The following is a 19,220-nucleotide window of genomic DNA, read 5'->3' as shown; positions in this document are numbered from 1 at the left end:
AGTGCCTTTTCCATAGTTACTCTCTATCTGCTTTGTATATGTTTCATATAAAAATATACATGTACATGTTGACTCCCCTTTTATAATGTAAGTTCCCAGAGAGCATGTGAGTAGCTAGATACTGCAGTTAAAAGAGCACTGGAACTTGGAGTCAGGAAGACTCATCTTCCTAAGTTCAAATCTGGCCTCAGACATTTACTAGCTATGTGACCCTGGGCAAATCACTTAATCTTGTTTTCCTCAGTTCCTCATCTGTAAAATGATCTGGAGAAGGAAATGGCAAACCACTCTAGTACCTTTGCCAAGAAAATCCCAAATGGAGTCAGAAAGTGTCTGACATGACTAAAACAAATGAATAACAGAAGGAGAGCATGTACTATTTTGCTTCTCTTTGTCTTCTGTCTAACATAATCCTTGGCACATAGAAGGAGCTTAATAAACGCTTATTTGACTGATTATCCCATAAACCATGGGTAAATGCACGATAACTGTCTGGGGTTGCCAGACTATGCTTCTAGTATATTCTATCTCTCCCCTCTCAAAGGTAACATTACTCTTCAGAAATGAAGTGGTCCAGTAATGGTCCCCAAACTATCAGTAACAGCCAGATGAACAGTTCCATGGCTCTTGGTGGTTAGGCTCTATGAAACAAAAACTCTGCTCTTATCTCTACTTCTTGCCTTCTCAGTCATTAATGGATCTATCAGTCACACTTGGACACGTCATTAACTATGCGCAGATTTCACCAGAAGCTAAGTTTCTTCTCTGGACCTGAATGCTGATAATCACATAGTGAATGAGAATTATTGTACTTTTCTCAATTTCTGCAAAAATTCTAGCCCTATTCCTATTTCTTAAGTCCACCACTCTCATCTTCATTCCCTAACTTCCTCATTCCAATCTACTATCTGAACAGAGAAATAGAACTCTACTGCATCAAGAATCAATGAGCGATTTTTACCCTTAACCCTTTCCAGTTCGGCTACTTTGAAAAGCTTCAAACATGGCGGATAATTGAACATACCGTATGATTCTCTCTTTTATTCAAAGGAGCTTCAGACAAAGTACCTGAATTTACCAGGAGTACCCAGTAAAATTATTTTGAAAAGTAGATAACTAATATAGACACTTTGGGGTTGGAAAATACTGTGACATAATTACTTAATGCTAATTTCTTGAAATTCTTTGATTAGTTCTTCCAAAACTCCTATAGAAAGAATACTTCTCTAGTAACATAGCCTTTCTTTAAGATATACATAGCAAGCGGATTTTGATGGGATATACAAATATAAGTGCACTCTCCTTTATTACGAGTAATTAGACACTTTTGAATTTATAAAAAGTCATTTTTCATAATGGAATTTAAAATGAATGAAATTAATTTTGCGTGTGTATCAGCATTCTTTTGAAAGTGTATTCCACATGTGTTCTCTAGTTGTCTGTATTCCCCATGGCCAATGCAGAATGCAAAGAGCTCACCCATCAATTCTCCAGTTCATTCACCCTCATACTATTGATAGCTATTAAGGTCTATTGACACGTTATTGCCATATCAAAACAGCAACTCTGCTAGATTTCTCTGCTATTCTGTGGGCACCACAACAAAAGTCTTATTTTTCCCTTGAGAGGGTACACTAACACAGCTGAACTGTAATTCTTGCATGTTGTCACCATTATTTATAGACATTTGTGCTCAGAACAAACATGTTGGTAAAGTTTTCAGAAAATATCTGTATATTGTGTGTTTTCTTTAATCTTCCCAAAGCAATCATATTATATGGTGTTACTTACCAGTGCCAGTAATTTCTAAGGCATCTTCTTCCTCTCTTGTCAAGCTGATCTTGTTTAAAAGTGCAGACAAAAAATTAGTTATTAACAAAGCAACATTTAAAATAATTTTCTAAAGAGGAAAAGAATGTTCACTAAAAAGCTCTTCTCTGCCAATCAATATTCCCAATGGCTCTATTTACCTATAATTTACCTCTATTTACCTCTAATTACCATATATTATATATTAATTATATATTTCCTGAAGATGATTAATATTTACAGCTGGGAGAGATGAGCTCACCAGAGACTCATCCTGAAGAGAAATCTTTAAGAAATCAATTCTATTTCTGAAAGCTCTATTTATTAACTACGAAATATAAGAGAATTTTTCTCTAAAAGTCTAAAACAATTTTCTTATGAATAATTAGTTACATGATTAAAAATTGTTACATATTTTAAGAAAATAACTTAAAATTCAAGTATTTGGAATTATGTGGAAACATTTATGTAATATATTTTAAAATTTAAAATCTTACTGTCTTATCTTTTGTCGAAGACCAAGGAAATGGCATTAGAAATTTAATGCTGAAGCTCAGGTTTGGAAGAAAACACAAGTAATTATTTTAAAGGCAGAATTAATCCATTAGAACTGTGGAGTCTAACTCAAATAGAAACTGACCCCTATAGGCCACTTATTGATTTAGAAAACCACAAATTAGCATCATCCGTATTGTGATCTATTTTTATTTATTTGATTAGACAGTTTCCAATTACATTTTAAACTGGCTCATGCCATTCTCTGGAGTTCTGCTGTCAGTTTACGAGCTACAAACTTGATACCTCTGCACCAGAACATGTAACGTCAATGCATGGACACATTTTTTGGTTCTTCATTTTTTTTCCCTTTCACAATATGTCTTCTTGACACTATTTTTAAAAGTAAAGAATGCACAGTTACATCTTTCACAACTATAGATATGGAAAAAATTATAACCAGACACAACACAGATGACATTTTAAAAGAGTAAATAGGTAACTTGAAATATTTATAATAAAAAAAGCTTTAGTATAAATCAATTCAACTAGAATTAGAAAAAAAGTGATACAATTTAAGGGGGGAATTGTTGAAATAAAGGTATTTGATAAAAATTTAACATCAAAAACTTATCCAATTTTCAAGGGGTCTTATTGGCAGAAATACTGACTCATTTTACAGATTAGTAATGGAGGCAGAGTGAAGTGACTGGCCCAGGGTCACAGAGCTAGTCAACGTCTGAGGCAGAGGAGTCTTCCTAACTCCAGGCCCTGTGCTCTATCCTCTATGCCACCTAGCTGCCCCTTACAAATATTATCTCATTTTTATCCTCCCAACAACCCTGGGAGGTAGGCACTATTATTATCTTCAATTTACAGATGAGAAATTGAGGCAGAAAGAGGTTAAGCGATTTGACAGCATCACACAGCTAGTAAATGTCTGAGGTCACATTTAAACTCAGGTCCTTACCTCCTACTTGACCGAGGAAAAACAGATGAAACCAGGTTGAGGATAAACAATGGGCCTTAAACCCGTTGGTAAGCTAGTAGAGTGTCTGCCCCAAGCATGTGAAGACATTCCCCCTGGCAGAATGTTCCAACGGCCACAAAGGCAGTTGAAGTGGGTTCTGTGGAATGCTTAGAGCTTGGTCTGACGTCAAAGATGCCAAGGTCATCCACTGAATCCTGGGCCATCTCCAGTTGTCTTGACTTTCGTGTTGTCACTAGACTTCAATGACTCTGGAAGAGAGAGTGAACCTAGTGACCTTATGTAACTCTGTGCCACTTAAATCCAATTCACATGCAAGTTAGGACATCGCCCCATGATGTCACTGGTCCTCTTCAAAAATGAAAAGCAAACAATGACCTTTCCTAATCCTCCCCAACCACCAGTGCCCTGACTTCCAAACTACCTTGAATTTATTTTGTATTTATTCTGAATATACTTATATGTATATGTAGTCTCCTCAAATAGACTGTAAGCTCCTTGACAGCAAGAATTCTCCTCCTCCTCCTCCTCCTCCCCCTTGGCACAGAGAGGCACTTAATAAATTTTTGCCGAATAATTCATTGATATTGAGCAGAGAGAAATTTTCTCATGACAGAATGACTGAGAGGGCATCTCAGGGGTGGAGAAGATGGATCTAGAGGGCTTGATTGCCTTTGGCAAGAGGGGCCACCTTGTCTATCTGGTCAGCCATCTCATTTTACTGATGAAAAAACTGAGATCCTGGGATGGTAAGTGACTTGTCCAGGGTCAAACAGAAAATGGCTAGACTTGAATTCCGGCTCTCTGAAATCTACAGCCACTCCCTTTCAACTATAGTACATGGTCACCTTTCTTTTATCCTTCTCCATGAGGATAGCTGATTAGGTAAAATTGTTCAATTTTGGCATTTCAAAACCTGAAATGACCTTAAGAATTTACTATAACCTCCTCACTTTACTCCCAAAGAAGAAAGTAAGGCCCAAAGAGTTAAAAGGACCTAAAATCACACAGCTAATGACAAAACTGAGAACCAGTTCAATCCGCCTCACACTACCGCTCTCCCTAGTATCCTGTTGGGTTGAAGAGCAAGTCTGTATTTCTTTGTCTATCCCCTCTGCAGTTTTGTAATTCCCCTTCCCTCCTGCAACTAACTAGTGGGAAAGAGAGAGAAGATCGGCGGTTACTGGAGGGAAGTAAAAGGTCTTATTTGAGTCTCAGTTGTGATGGCATCGATGGGGTTTGTCACCCAGCTAGAATGGAGATTTTTTTTAAATGTTCAGAACTATTGCATTAATACAACCTTTCCTCCACCTCTTTTGTTTTACTTATCTGGATCTCAGTTTCCTCATCTAGTAAAGTCAATGCCATCTGCTCCTACTTGGCATGGGAAAAAAAGAAACAACTAGAATTAGTACAACAACTAGGCATTACCCTTGATGAGCCATTCACTAAAGTGATCAAACATCTTCTCGTCTTCCAGAAAGTATATAAAGTGTTAATTTTCTACAAATGTCCTAGTCTGACTCTTGGTAATAAGAAAATCACTCTGGTTTCTCAAAGGCTTTGTCACTTGAACCCAAGTTCTGGCAGGTATTACCAAACTAAAACAAATGGGACAGACGCTTGAAAATCAAATAAAGCAGACAACTCCATGATTAAAGAATCTCAGGGACAGAAGGGACCTCAGCAACTATCTAGCCTTATCCACACAACCACGAATTCCCTTTACAATATAACTGACAAGGGGCCATTCAGCATTTACTTGAAGACCTTGGGACTGTGTCTAGGAAGCAATCTTTCATTGGCATCGTTCAGTTGTTTGGTCATGTTCAATTCTTCATGACCTTTTGGATCATACTGTCAATGGGGTTTTCTTGGCGAGGACACTAGAGTGATTTGCCATTTCCTTCTCCAGTGGATTAAGGTAAACTGAGGTTAAGTGACTTGCCTAGGGTCACACAGCTAGTAAGTGTCTGAGGTCAAATTTGAACTCAGATCTTCCTGACTCTAGGCCCAGAGTTCTATCCATTGATTCACCTAGCTGCCTCCTAAATCAGTTTGTTATTACTATTACTGCTTTGTTTTAGTCATTCAGCCAGTTGCAAATCCGATTAATTATATTATTTTCTCGCCCACATCTTTACATGATGCTTAAGATGCTTACTGGGGGGAAGGGAGTTGGTTTCCTCAAAGTAAGAGGTAAATAATAAAGAATAAAATACAACATGTTCAATTAAGAGCAAAACATGTCTTTACCTTGTTTTTCCTTTATGAAATGTGAAAAAGCTTCCTTGATTGAATTGAGAAGGGACCATTGGCATTGACTCAGAGATCCCAACTGAGTTACCTGCCCAGAATGTATACAACACCTTTGGGTAAGAGGTGAGATACCATAGGAAAAAAATGACATGAAGCTCTATATTACAGGAGGCATATGTGTGTGTGTGTGTGTGTGTGTATTCCCTACATTTATGCCTCACTACTAAAAAAAGTGCTTTCATCATTACTGGGTCACTACATGACTGGAATTCCTTAGAATCAGGAACGGCAAGTCTAACGATGCTTCGTACGATGGCACTCATTACATCTGCATCATTTCTTGTATTGAAGTTTTTAGTTTCATTCATGGCAAGTTTGTCTTGTCAAAGGAGTTTGGAGGTTTTTTTTGATTATTATCTGTAGGATAAGTTTATTGTCTTGTTTTTCTCTCGATGACTCCTTTAGGGCTATTTCAAGTCAGTATCTTGAGAGGCAGGTGATCCCACCACTCCTGCAGGAGAGAAGGTAGTTGCAAAGGAGTAGTCTTATCTGTAATCTCTTTTCCTATGAGATAAAAGGAAGGCGAAGCTTTGATAATTACTCCCAGAAGCTGAAAGCTCTTGACCTGTTTCTGAGGCTGTTGTTTCCCTTGTGATTTATCATTCTTCAGACTGTCCCTCAGTGTCTTCTTCTATTCCCTACTTGAATACCCTTCACGTCAGGCTTGGGGCAGTCAGTGATGGCTAGTAGCTGAAGTTTCAACTCTGGAACCTTCTTCCTTCTCTGACACAGACCCCTCTCCCCCTTTAACACAAGTGTGACCTGTACTTCTTCCTGATCCCCTCTCCATCTTAACCCTGTGTAGCAGGGGATGGGAACAGGAGGAAGATCAGACCTGGGACAGTTATCAAGTGGCAAAGCAACTTCCAAATATATCTCATTATTTTTAAAGGATTTTTTTTGTTATCCTTTTCACATCATATTCTCGTTCTGTTGCAGAGTGCTTAGTGGAGCTGCTTTCCTGTTTTCTATTTATTCTGCAGTGTCAGAAATCTCTGGTTGCCATGTTTTAGGAGATATGTTAACAAGATAGATCAAATCCAAAGGCAGCAACCAGGAAGGTAAGGTCATTTGAAACAGTGTGTTATAAGGATTCATTAGAAGAGTTGGGATATTTAGCCTAGAGAAGGGAAGATGTAAAGGGATGTGATCGTTGTCTTCAAATACTTGTGAAAGTTTTTCACGTGAAAGATGGATTAGACTTATTCTAGTTCTGCCGCGGGGCAGAATTTCCAACTGGTCAGAGTTAGAAGGTAACCAATAGAATGAGTCACCTTGACCCCAATCATTGGAAATGTTTAAGCAGAGGTTAGATGACCATTTGTCTAGGATGTGATAGAATACTTTCATGCTTCAGGCAAGGATGAACTCTACCATCACTCTTAATTATAAGGACCCAAGATTCCATGATTTATCTAATGATTATTTTGCTTGTCTTCTTTGAATTTAGAAAGGTCTTCTGAGGCCTGATTTGGATGTTACAAGTCTCTTTAAAAAGCTGTACACACAAAAAAATGTGTCCATGATATGTGTGCTGTTGAAGAATGGCTGAGAAAATTATGGTAGTGGGATGGAATGGAATATTACTTTTTTGTTGTGATATATTTTTATTTGGTTGAGTATTTCTCAATTACATTTTAATCTGATTCAGGCAGCACTAAGAGTTTTGTGGCCACGAGTGTGATACCTGTGATCTAGTTTATCCAAATGGTTCCAAGTAGAACTTTATCTCTTGTTTAAAACTCTTTAGAACTTATTAATATTAAATTATTATTTCTCTTTTATTATTATTTAACTTTTCACATCTTTTCATCTCCTCAGCTCAATTATAAGGTCTTTTAGGGCAGAGAAAATGCCTTTTTTTTTTTGCTTTTATCTGACATAGGTCTCCAGCCTATATTTAAAGATAGTCAAGGAAGATTTTACAACTTCTTTTGTAACACACTCCAGTACTTAATAATCTAGTCAGAAATTCTATCTTACCTTTAACCTAAATCCTTCCTGTCCTTAGTGGAAATGGGAAATTGTTGAGCATAATCTGAACTACAGCTCTTTACTTATTTAAAGACTAAGCATAAAATTAACACCTGGGGGATACAAAAATGGCTTAGAATGGTCCCTGACCTCATGGTGATTAAAGGTCTAGTAGGAAAGATAAAATGTATACAGAAATGACTATGAAGTAAGGTTAAGGTTCAATGTGAAAGAGCACAGAGTGCACTGTTCATATTAATTTTTCAAATTCAATTTTTCCCAACCTCAGAAATGAAAGATGATGACGCTGGTACTCCTAGATCATCTGTTTTCCCCAGTCTTCTGTGCTCAGTTATTAAACAAGGTGGTAATACAAGGACCTATAATTGGTATATGTGGAGAATCATCCTGCTTTTTAAATCCAGGAGGAAGAGCTGGCCCAAAAAAGCCATCATCACCACCATCATCATCATCATCTTCTTCATCATCATCATCATCTTCATCTTGATTTCTTCTCTCTGCTCTTGGGGTTGGACCCGTGTCATGTTCCTCTTCAGAATCTTCCTTTCCGGAGAATCGTTGTCTTCATCACCGGATGATGAGTCTGAACTACTTCTCTTATAGTTGGGGGGCAGTGCTGGTCCAGCATTGAGACCCAGGCCCGGCTCTTCCTCCACAGTCCCTCGGGTGCTGAAGCCTGAGGACAGTGTGGGCCAATCAGGTCCCTGGCCAGGCAGCAGGACACACACAGACCCCCATGATGGAATATTGTTACACCTTCAGAAATGATGAGAGGGATGGATTCAGAGAAGCTTGGGAAGATTTGTATTAACTGATTAAGGGTGAAGTGAGAAGAATCAGGGGAAAACCATATATAATGACAATAATAATGCAAAATAAAACAATTTTTAAAGACTTAAAACTTTAATCACTGCAGTGACCAAATAGGACTCCTGAAGACAATGACAAGTATGTTTCCTGCCTTTTAGCAGAGAAAGGATTAATCAGAGATGCTGTAGAGCACTATTCAAATATGGATAATTTTTGCATTTATTTTGTTTTAATCATATTTATTTGTTATAAGAGAAAACTTTCATTTTGGGGAAAAGTCACGGGGAGGAAGGGAGTTAATGAGAGTGATTTTTAAAATAGAAGAGTATCAGTTAAACATTTTAAAAATACACAGAAGAGAACAAAAGGAAATTCAGAAGGGGATACAGACAAGCAGGGCAGTGTGTATTATCATGGTAATTTTAATATACACTTAAGAAAAGAAACTATATAATAGAGTCATGGTTTACAATCTTCCTTTTGTTTTCTGCTTTTTGCATAAGGAAATATTCATGTTTGTCAAATCTATAATAAAGAATTTTTAATAATCTATTACAATTTCATTACCATAAAAACTCATCTTAAACATCAAATAAAATTTATATAACACAGAGATATTTCTAACATAAAAATAACTATAATAATACCATTAATGTGTTGAGTAGGCTTGGTTTTGGGTATTGTCTCTCTAACATAATACTTTTTCAACTACTTATCTTTCTTTTTTTTATTAATCTGTCCCTCACACTATCCTCCCACCACTATTGTCAAAATAAAAAGCAAACACAGGGGTCAAATTAATTTGTCTAAAACACATATCTGTGGAAATGTTTTGCACGACTGTCCATCTATAACCTATATAAAATTGCTTACTGTCCCACAGAGGAAGGGAACGGAGGAGAGAATTCCAACTCGAAAACTTTAAAAAATGAATGTTAAAAATTGTTTTCACACATAATTGGGAAAAGATAATCAAAAACAAAATACATATCTGATCATGTCACTGTCCTATTCAAAATTCTTCAGTGGCTTCTATTTCCTTCTGGGATAAAATAAGAAATCTTCTGGCTGGCATTTAAAGCTCTCCTCAGTACTACTTGCTCTTCCAACCTTATTTTCTATTATTCCTCTTCACAGATTCTCTCTTTTCTAGTCTAACTGGTCTATTAGCTGTTTACCACATGCAATATTCTAACTTCCATCTCTTTTCCTCGGCCTAGGTGGTCCCTCACAGCTGGCACATATACTTATAGAAAATGTACTGGATTCAGGATCAGAAAATTTGAGTTTGCAACTCAGTTCTGCCACTTACTAGCAGTGTGACTGTGGACAAGTCACATAACCCCTCTGGGCCTCAGTTTACTTTTCTGTAAAATGAGAGAATTGGACTGGGTGTCTTCGAAGATCCCCAGAGGACCAAATTCTACGGCCCTTCATCATCATCATCATCCCTCTCTTACAATCCTTAGCTTCCTTCAAAGCACAATTCAGGTGTCCTCTCCTACATGAAGACTTAACTGACCTCAGCAATTCTCTTCCTCTTGAAATTGTATAAAATTTTAATTTATTTATGTGTATGTAGTACTACTGTTTTTAGAAAATAAGCTTCTTGAGAGAGTCCACAGTTTCTATGTTTTTCTTTGCAGTACCAGCACCCAGGACAATGTCATGCGCCAAGTTGTTGCTGAATAATATTTTGTCTAATTGGACTTAATTATATTTACTGTCACTCACTTCCTACCTCCTTTTCCTGTTCACCATCCATACATTCACTTCTCTTTGCCCAAAGCCCCTCCCTTGGCATGCTATCATTGACGACAAGGAGTCACACTCTGAAATTGCCTCACACAGCTCCCAAATCTCCCTAACAAAATTCATTTTCTCTTATTAAATCTCAGCTATTAGAAAATAAGCTGATTAAACAAATTCACCTGTAAACCAAACAATTGATGACATTTCCTCTTGCCCTCATTATCTCTCAGGTGTGTTTGTTAAGATAAATGGATCCCTTGCAGAATCTAATTCAGTGTTACAGAGGATGGGGATGGGAATTTTTTCAGGAGGAAGGAAGGAAAAAGCATTTATTAAGCATTCACTATGCCAAGCAGTGTGCTAAGCTGGGGATACAAATTTAAGCAAAAAGAAAGATAGTCCCTGCCCTCAAGGACCTTACATTCTTATGGGAGAAGAGCATACACAAAAAAGAACTGAAAAGGGGATGGGAGAGAAAGTACCTGTCATAGAGCAATGGTTCTGAAGTCTAGAAAGTCAGGAACAGGGCTGGGAACTGGATGAAGAAGGAAGGCCAGGCAGCCAGGAGGGTATAAAATAAAGGCTCCAAGAGGAACTCACCAACGAGAGAAGAGAAAGGAGGGCAGGTCTTGGAGAGGGATATCCATGGTGAAAAGACCACTTCTAACTTGTACAATCCATTTCCTAGTAGGTTGCTTTAGGCCGAGGAGGCCCCTGGAAAGAAGAGAAGTTCCATCTCTTTTAAAGAGTCATGATCACTATTAAATAGTAATAGAAGCATGAAGTCACAAAATCAAGAACAGGGCAGGAGGTGGGGCTTGATCCTTCTGCCATACAACCTGATTTACCTCCATGCCAGTCAGGGGGAAGGGTAATGCTCGCACTAATTGACAGCTTGTTCTTGGGCAAGTCACCTAAAATCTCTGGGTCTGTTTCCTCATCTACAAAACTGAAAAGGCTGGACTACATCGTGGCTACTTTCTTTTTCAGCTCTAACGTTTTATGAAAGTGACACATATCTATCTATATCTATATATATGTGAGCTTATGTATGTATGTACGTATGTATATGCATATTTAACATTTATTTAACATATTCCCTTTTTTATTTTGAAGTTTTTTCTATATTATGTTTTGTTGCAAGATATACTTCTAGAATCACTCTTTTTATGAAATATTTCCCTCTCTCAAAAAAAAGCTGGTAGATTATCCATTATTAACAGAAACGAGGAATGCGGCATTTCTTTGGCAACATGTCATTAAAATAGATAACTATTTTTGTCACTTTTTAAAAAATACATTTAATTGATGCCTTTTGTTTTCTACATATTTCTGCATCTTGCCCCCTTCCTCAGTAACCCTCCCTTACAAAGAAAAGCCTGACAGACCTGATCTAACATTCCACTTAGTGCCCATCGCTCTATGGACAGGAGTAGGGTGTGTTTCATCATCTATACTCCTGGACTAAGGGTTCTATTTCATCAGTGATACTTTCACTTGCATTATGGTCATCCACCTATATATACTGTTCTCCTAGTTCTACTTACCTAGCGATGCTTCAGTGCATACAGTTCCCTCATGTTTCTCTGAATTCTTCATAGTCATCATTTTTTAGAACACAATAACAGTCTGTTATGCTCACGTGCCAGTTTGTTCAGCCAATCTCCATTAACCCTAGACAGCCCAGAGTTTGGTTGAGGAGGCAGGAAGTGAGAGAAAGGCACATAAATGCAATTAAATCAAATGTAGTTTTAATTTACACTCTTGCAGTCTTGGTGAAGGCAGGGTTTGAGACATGGCTAGAAAGGTTTGAGGCCAACTAGATATGCACAACAAAGTCAGGAATTGAGGTGTAGGAGATACACAGACAGGCAGAGATGGAAAGGGAGAGAGCCTGAGAGGGAAACAGAAAGACAGAGACAGAGACAAAGAGAGAGCCAGAGAGAGAGAGGTCAGACTCAGGGAGCCCTTGGCAGTTTGCTGGAAATGAAGTCCCTAAAATGTTTTAGAGGGGGTACAGATTGCAATCAGACAATAAACAGGAATCATAGGAACTTTCCAAATGTAATTCAGATTGGGGAGATTATAGTCTAGTTGTGCAGAAAATGAATGTTAAAAATAGATATACTTTCATGCCTATGGGCACTTGTAATGGCAAGTAAAATGCGACTTTTTGTTGTCCTTTGTTTTGGAGTGCTTCTCAGCACTAAGGCAATCAAGTGCCTTTGAGTCTTGCCTTTGTTTCAATCAAGAGTCTTTGATTGAATTGGGAGTCTTTGATGACCTGCTTATGTCACAGGAAGGGTTTGGGGCATAGTTGTGACGCCCTCTGACCCCGAAGAAGTGTATATATACTCTGAGGTTAGCATTTTGCTTGAGGCTCACTCACTGGAAGAGTGTCATGTGATTTGACCAGATGAAACTCTGGGTCACCGTTATGGAGCCTCCCGGCTTTGAAAACCCAAATGTATCAGTAAGGCAAGATTCATGACCTCGAGGATTACCATGAACATGCCTGTATGGTTCAGAATTGCAAAGTATGAAAAACCCTCTGGGTAGAAGGCAGAAAAAGTATAACATTTATTTAGACATCAGAGGATCAAAACCCAAGACCAATAACTCCAAATCGATATAGCAGTAATTAAATTCCAAAATCAGTAAGCCCACCTCAATGTAGCAACAAGGAAATTATAACACAGTATTAAAGCAAGGAACCAAGTCATCCTATAACCTTCCTCCCTGCTAGGGGTTCCCCATAAACACTCACAAATCCTAACTGTCTGCTTGCTTGCATTCTCTCCCCCCTCAGTTTTCTGCAGCTCCCTGGTTTCCACTCTCCACTCCACTCTTTCTGCAGCTCTGTCATCTCAGAGTTCTTACTTCTCCTCCTTAGGCTGGGTTCTGAATTCTCACTTCTGACTTCTGAATTCTCAGTTCTCAATGGCTACCTTCTGGGTATATATACTCTTTTTTAGGGCAAGAGGCCTTCACTCCCAATCAGCAAAAGGGTGTGGGCCTGAGGCTTAGTGCTTAGTAAGTAGAGGGAGTAGACCTGCCTACAAACAAACCTCTAATCAAGCTTCCCTTAACTGGCCCCACCTGAGGTCTGCTGAGTGGGTGGGAAAGGTCTTTAATCACTAATTGGCATCATAGCACTACTCACCTGGCTGTTTTTCCTGAGTTCCCAAAGAACTTAACCCCTAGAGGTAGGAAGATTCTTCGTTTGAAGAAGTCAAGTCTATCACTGACAAGGCTCTAAGGACTGGTAGGTTCCAAAGGAGAAGGAATCCAGCCAAGGGTTTTTTCCCTAGTCCAAATATTAGGTCTTGCCCTTTGTTCTTTGTTTAAAAAAATATAAGCACAAAACTTTATTTCTTTATACAACTTTCATGAAATTTGGACCAAACAACTAAGATTTGTTTAAAAAAGAAAACAACCAAAGCAATGATATAAAAATTGTAAGTAGGTCTGAATTCAAAGATTTTTCTCTAATAGTACCAAATACCAAAAGGTACAGGTTATTATAAAAATGTGCACAAATTTTAAGTACAATTACAATCGGGTTCAGTTTTGAAAAGAAAACAAAAACAAAGAATGAACCTACATCAGGAAGTCCTAACTCTATAAATGACAAATTTTGAAGGACTCTCCTCCAGTTCTGGATCCAAGTCTCAAAGTTCCCTCCTTGTCAAACTGGAAAGGTAACAAAACTCTGGATCAAGATGCCAACTCGGCTGCTTCCCATTCCTTCCCTTTCCTCCTTCTTTGGTTAAAGTTCCAAGGGTGGGGAACCTGTGGCCATGAGGCCACATGTGGCCTTCTAGGTCCTTGGGTGCAGCCTTTTGACTGAGTCCAAGTTTTATAGAACAAATCCTTCGATTAAGGCAATTTGTTCTGTGAAGTTTGAATTCAAAGGGCCGCACTAAAGGGCCACGCACGTGGCCTTGAGGCTTCAGCTTCCCCACTCCTGTGACATACAATGGCTTTGAGTGATTTGAGGGGATACTGCTTTTAGCAACCGTCAGAAAGTCAAACTTTGTGACAGCATAGCTGTATAATTGGGGGAGGGGAGCCTAATTAGGCTACAGGCAGCACCCTCCCCAAGGATTTCCTCTGAACCTGCTGGGCTAGAGCCCTGAGATAGGAGGGTGCACTGAAAGGAACCAGCAAGCAGCTGCCCAGACTTTCCTTCTTTCCTTTCTTGGGGGGAGGCTATCTGATAAATCAATTAATTAACAAGCATTTATTAACATTTTCTGCCTCTTGCTCTGGAAAGAGTACTCAAATCAATACTACCATTGCTACTGAAAAGGGCAGGAAAATCGACTGCCCTGTGGCAGTCAATTTCACAATCCCTGTGGTTGCCTTAGATCAAAAATCTCTTCCCTGGTCATCACTCTCCTATTGTGTCGAGTTCCCCATTGGGGTAGGGACTGCCTCCCTTTTGTACCTCCGCAGTCCATCAGTGCATGGCAAAGCACATAAATGCTTTTTCATTCATTCACTTCCCCATTCTGCCTGGGTCCCTGGAGAAGACATGGATAGCTGGAAGAAGCCCAGAATCAGACAGATGTTGATGAATTCCCAAAAGGTGAAGCCTTAGAGCTCAACGAGGGAGTAAATATGCCTGGCCTGGATTAATACCCAGAACTAAATCAATGTTGCCGGTATTTGGCCAGAAGTGGTGTGGGAAAGGAGGTGGCTTTAGCTTTCGAGGAGCTAAACACATCAGTCCTGATACTTACTCGAGTGTCCTGCGTCAGCTACTGTGTGATCTCTCCTTTCTTATAATTCTCTAGCCAGGGCAAAGGCATTGTGGGGGGTCACCTATTTTCATAGGCTAGTCATCCTATTTGATTCAGATTATTTCTGGGATCCCAAAGACCCATACAGACAAGTGAAGCCTCCCCTGACATCATCACTCCTCTGGGAAAGCATACAGGCAACACTTCCAACCTTTTGTCGTTGATTCATACAGCAGAAAACCAGAGGGAAGGGAATAGGCATTTATATAGTACCTACTGTGTGCCAAGCACTGGGCTAAGTGCTTTTTTTTTTAAATAAATATTTTCTCATTTGATCCTCACAACAACCCTGTGAAGCAGTTGCTTTTATTATCCCCATTTTACAGTTTAGGAAACTGAGGAATACAGAGGTTAAGAGGCTGGGCTTGAATTCAGGTCTTCCTGACTCCTGACACTGTCCCACAAGCTGCTTCTAGCAAAGGCTACAACAAAGTCACTGGAAGGAGCAATTCATCCTGATGATATTTTGTAAACATTTAATGACGTTTATTAAAGCTTATAGGAAATATGCTAGATGCCAGAGACATGAAGAAAAAAAGACTGACCCTGCCCTCCAGGAGTCTATGGTCTAATAAAATGTTTCATTTAACACCATTCAGGATGAGAAGGAGCTACAAAATAAACCTAGGCACTAGGTGGCACAGTGGATAGAGCACAGGCCCTGAAGTCAGGAGGACCTGCGTTCATATCTGGCCTCGGGCACTTACCAGCTGTGTGATCTGGGCAAGTTACTTAACCCCAATTGCCTAACCCTCCTAAAAAGATAAATTAAAACTAATATAATGTTGGATTAAAATTAATGTTGGATTAGCGAATAGAGAGCCTCTAAGCCAGGAAGATCTGATTCTAAATTTTGTCTCTGACACAGGCTACTGCCTCTGTGATCCTGGACAAGCCACTTAACCTTGTAGTGATCTACAGGTAAGTCTCTAAGTTGGAGAGAAGGTGCCAGCCTGCATTGATAAAGGGAGTTTCTTCACTCAGGAGTTCCTGATACCAGTGAAATCACAGGCCTCCTCCTTATCTCTAAACTATACTTTAGAACTTTGATGAATCTGTAATTTTACCTTCCTGAACTAGGACCGACTATAATTTATCCACGCCTCCTCATGCTGGCCTGCTGCTTGGAGGTGGTCAGATCCTAAGTAACAGCTTTAGCAAGAAAATCCACAAATGAGACCTATCCTCGGTCCTCAGGGTAGGATCAGGCAGGCAAGCAGCGAATGTAGCAACAGGAACCGTGAGGACTCGTTTATCCTGCCAAACTTCAAATAATTACTCACGTTTACAGAGCTCTTTAAAGTTTGTACAATCATTTCTGCACAATAATTCTGTAAATTAGATAACATAAATAGTATTATCCTCTAGGTGGCTCGGTAAACAGAGTGCCAATCCTGGAGTCGGGAAGATTGCTGTTCCTGAGTTCAAATTCTACCTGGGACACTTACTGGCTTTGTGACTGGGCAAGTCACTTAATCCGGCTTGCCTCAGTTTCCTCAACTGTAAAATGAGCTGGAGAAGGAAATGACCAACCGCTCCAGTATCCTTGCCAAGAAAACCCCAAATGAGGTCACAGAGTGGGACATGACTGAAACCACCGAACAACGACAATTTAGGAGAGGATTGCTATAGTTTGGGAGGTGAGATCCGAAAAAGTGTGACCGTGAGATAACTTTTCATCCCTCCCCATCCACTAACACGACAAAGGCAGTGTCGGTGCTGCCCCAGATCACACAAATCAGTGGCCCCCAAACACCATCCTTGTTGAGAAAAGCAAAGGTCCGGTGTTCATCCTCAAAGTTAGTGGTATGGTCAGACACGCTGCCCGCCCATCCGGCCTACAAACCCAAGCGGGCCAGCAAACACCTATGGAGTGAGGTTGGTGCCTAGCCGATGAAACGCAGCCTTTAAATACACATCACAAAGAAGGAACGCGTGTGTTCTTTTCGTGGAAACTTCAAAGTTGAAGCGGTTTTCTTCTCCCTCCAGATGTAACAATAGAAAATTCCAAGTAAGTGAAAAAACGAGCGAGGAATGCCTACATTTTGCACGCAAATGCTTGACTCGAGGTGACCGAGGCCTGCCAGCCGGCCGGCCCTGCGGGCAGCGGGGCGGGCAGGGCTGCTGCTTTCTCCCCAGGTCGGCACATCTCCCGGAGGGAACCAACAGGCCTCTCTGCACCTCTGCTATGCATGGAGTCCGGCTGCAGAGCCAGCGGCGCTCGGCTTCTCTCTCCAGCCCTTTCCCTCGGTAGCTGCAGAAAGGCAGCCCTCGCTGGCCGCCCGGCCCGTGCAACGGACACGAACCCGCGCCCCGCGGCGGCTAGAGCCCCTCCAGGCCCCCGGAGCGGGCGGGTTGGGGGGGCGGGCTAGGCCGGGGAAGAGGGCTGCGCTCTGCGGCTCATCCGCGGCGGTCCCTCCTGGGCTCCTGCGCGGCTCCCAGCAGAGGGGCACGGCTGGGGAAGGGCCGAGGAGCCCACTTCTAGGGAAGATGAAGGCGGCCGGAGGAAGCGGCCGTGCGGGCTGCCCGGCTTCCGGACCACGCCGCTTCCCCTCCCGTGGGCCAGCCGCCGCCGGTGCGGTGGGTGGTGCTTTGATTCTTTGTCAATCTGGAAGCCTGCTGCGCGCTCTGTGGCATTGCAATAAGAAGGGGGAGGAAAAGAGGTGAGCGGGGAGGCCGGCACGGAGCTCCCTCTTCCTCTCCCCCTCCCCGCACCGCCCCATGCCATCCCGGCCCACCCCGTCCCACCCCCAGCTTCCGCGGCGCTGCGGGCCGGATGCACTGCGGTATCAGGTAGGATTCACCCTTTACCTCTTTCTTCCCGGCGGGCCGGCTCCCCGCCTCCCTCCCGGCGGGACTCCGGAGCGGAGCCGCCTTCGGTGTCCTCCATAGCCTAGCGGGTGGGCCGCCCAGGAATGGCACGCAGAGAGAGTGGGGCTAACCTGCCGCCCATCTCCCTCCTGAATGCCCTGGCAACATTGTGTCACCGAGAGTGGCTGCAAAACGAGGGATTGTTTCAAGTCCCCGCTCCCTTCTCCCTCTCGCGGAGACAAGAACTTGAGGCATCCGACTTTGTGTTTTAGACCGCAGGGCAGGTGTGGTCACCTAGCACGGGAACCGTGAATTTTCACAACAGACGTCCCCAAGCACTCGGGGACCCTTGGACGCCGGTCCCATGATGTGATCTGGCCGGGTAAGCAGGGCCAGGCCTGCTCTTACCTTCCGGAGGAGCCTCAGTAGCCCGTGTTCAGTGATTTGTGTGCCCTCAGTTAGACCTACCGAAAGCAATCCCAGTGACCGGGAGGGCAGCGTAGCCGTGGACACTTGGGATCTCGTGGTCGGCTAGGAACCAACAACCGGGATGAAGTTACCCAAAAAGTTGGTGGAGCGATCTTGTTTCCAACTTTGATTTGAGGGTCGCTGGTAGGGGAGCGGAAAGAGCCCAAGGATGGCCTGCTCCCCTGGAAGCAACTGCTGGTGGTCTGGCACCTTGAGACTTTGTCTTGTCTCTCGGGGATTTTTCATTGCTGTCCCCAGACCATGACATTCCGACTGTTGCTGCTCCCAACTCTGTGAAAGATATAGGAGCCCCACTTGGGGGGGGGGGTGTTAAAGGTGAGCACATAGGTGGAAAATAGAGATAAGTATCTCTATCGATCCGTCCATGTGCCTGATCCGTTACAAAATGTGGAGTCAAAGGAAAGATTCAGGGTCTAAGGCAGCTGAGCAGGAAGAATGAAATTATCTCAACTTTAGGAAACTAATGGAGACAAGTCAGGCAGTTAGTTCAGCTCAAGCACCACCTCCTACAAGAACACCCCCTCCCCCAAGTTTCCAGCGCTTCCCTTCCTTAAACGGCATTCTTTTTACTTGTCTGACTACATCCAGCCCAGAATCAAGACGGGGATTTTTGAGGGCAGGGATTATTTCATTTTTTTGGTCTTTTATAAGCCCATAGATTTAAAGATGCAAGGGAACTTGGAGGTCTCATTTTACACATGAGGAAACTAAGGCCTATGTAATTTACCATAAATAGTTAAGTGACCATCCCAGAAATGGAACCCAAATGCCCCAATTCCAGAACCAGTGTGCTTTCCACATCATCTTATAGATGGCTTTATAAACCTAGCACCCTAGCCCGTTGCCTCGCAAGCAGCAAGCTGCTGAATAAATGCAACTGGAGAATTTAAAATCCAAAAAAAATTGTGTTCAAATATTTTTCAAAATGAAAAGTTACAGCATTACTT

General features: G+C 41.5%; 1 protein-coding gene across 1 annotated transcript in view; it reads left to right on the top strand.

Annotated features, from left to right (window-relative positions):
* Positions 1-17,711: 17,711 nt before the first annotated feature.
* The window catches only part of MSANTD3 (Myb/SANT DNA binding domain containing 3), a 30,283-nt gene continuing 28,774 nt past the window's right edge, over positions 17,712-19,220 (top strand). Inside the window, exon 1 of the mRNA XM_036737634.1 lies at positions 17,712-17,766. The gene's annotated coding sequence lies outside the window, so the exon portion shown is untranslated. The remainder of the gene's footprint in view (positions 17,767-19,220) is intronic.

This window comes from Trichosurus vulpecula, chromosome 9 (assembly GCF_011100635.1).
Source record: "Trichosurus vulpecula isolate mTriVul1 chromosome 9, mTriVul1.pri, whole genome shotgun sequence".
Lineage (NCBI taxonomy): Eukaryota > Metazoa > Chordata > Mammalia > Diprotodontia > Phalangeridae > Trichosurus > Trichosurus vulpecula.
This window is presented reverse-complemented; position numbering and strand designations above follow the sequence as displayed.